Here is a 1,638-nt window from a genome sequence, read left to right on the forward strand (position 1 = left end):
ACGACAAAAAAAAAAAAAATGAAAAAAGATCGAGGACGCTCACGCTGAATAATGACTATGATACATATGTAAGAGACTGTTATTGGGAGTATGATAAGATCAACTTGATGATGCGATGATGCATTATTATGGCCAACTTGTTTCGACATCTAATTACGTTCGATCGCATGACTAAGCATATCAATTTTTCATGTTACTGAGCATTTATATAACAACGGAAATAATAACTGAAAGCATAATAGCCTTTAGTAGGTTACGGTGGCTATCCTTTTCCCATGCATGCGCCCAAGTGTTGCAAGCCATCTCTCTCTCACGCACAATTTTCAATTTATTACATAACCATCTCTCTTTTTCCACATGAAACCAGAAAAAAGGGGAAAAGTACCAAAATAGTCCTAAACCTTTTGTATTAGTACCAATTTAGTCCTAAACTTTTTAATTGGACCAATTTAGTCATAAACATTTTCACATTGGTACCAATTCAGTTAATCTGGCTAATTTAAGCCGGAAAATGCTGACGTGGCCGCCGGAGATCTTATGTGGAGCAACGTGGATAAATTTTATAATTTTTATATTTTTTTTTTCAGATTTTTTAAATTATTTTTTCCTTTTTTTTTTTTTTTTTTTTTTTCCCTTTTCTCCTTAACTAAACCTAAAAAGCTTATTTATTATGATATTTTTTTTTTAAAGGGTATTGCTAAAACACTTTCATACAATACAAATTTAATGCGCAATTTTCTTTTGAAAAAAAACAAGGTTTGTTTCTTAAATATTTTCCAAGAAGTAATTTTTAGTAAAATTACAATATTTTTTTGGTTTTTGATTGAAATTTGAAAATAAATTAGAAAATGTTTTTTCCCATTTGGTGGGAGGAAACTCAGTCTTAAATTTTTATTTACTCGAATTCTTGGACCGCTACAAGTCCAGCCCAGGCTTTAATTCCCTCCACCCAGCTTTTTATTTCTTTCTGGACCCAATCCTTTTCTTTTCTCTCAAATCCAGCCCATTCCCTTCGTTTTTTTTTTTTTTTCTTCTCATCATTGGCCCATCCGAAGCAGCAAGGGCGTGGCCACTTTGCTGTTTCTTCTCTCCCTTTTGCACGTTCAGGTTGCGAGCGTAAGGAATATACCGGGACGCAATGAAGGGTAACCGAATGAGAAGAAGTCGAAGGCGTTGGCTCGGCTAGAGGAGAAAAGGGGTGCTCGAGAGAGAGAGAGAGAGAGAGAAGCGAGATACCGAGAATGAATTTCTTTCCGTTCGCCGGTGGTTCTCCCGAATCACCCTCGACCATCTGCAGAAGCCAACTCGCCCATCGTCGTTCGTCGCAGCACCCCTCGTCGGCCATAGGCGAGGCGCAGCAGCCTCGCTTGTGGCAGGCGAGGGTGCGGCAGCCCTGCCCAGATCCAGGCGGGCGCGGCGGCGGGGCTTCTCGTCTCCTCCAGCTGCGAAGCGTCTCTCCCTTCTCTCAATCAAGCTCAATGGTACTCTCTCTCTCTCTCCCGCCCCCCTGCACGCACACACGTTTGCTTCCTTCCGCGAGCGGTCGCGTCTTGTATGAGACATGTTTGTGAGAATGCCGACACAAGCCTTGACCACCACCGCTTCCTTGGTCGATAGCTACGAGGCTTGAAACCGCGG

Source organism: Eucalyptus grandis, chromosome 6, assembly GCF_016545825.1.
Source record: "Eucalyptus grandis isolate ANBG69807.140 chromosome 6, ASM1654582v1, whole genome shotgun sequence".
Taxonomy (NCBI): Eukaryota; Viridiplantae; Streptophyta; class Magnoliopsida; order Myrtales; family Myrtaceae; genus Eucalyptus; species Eucalyptus grandis.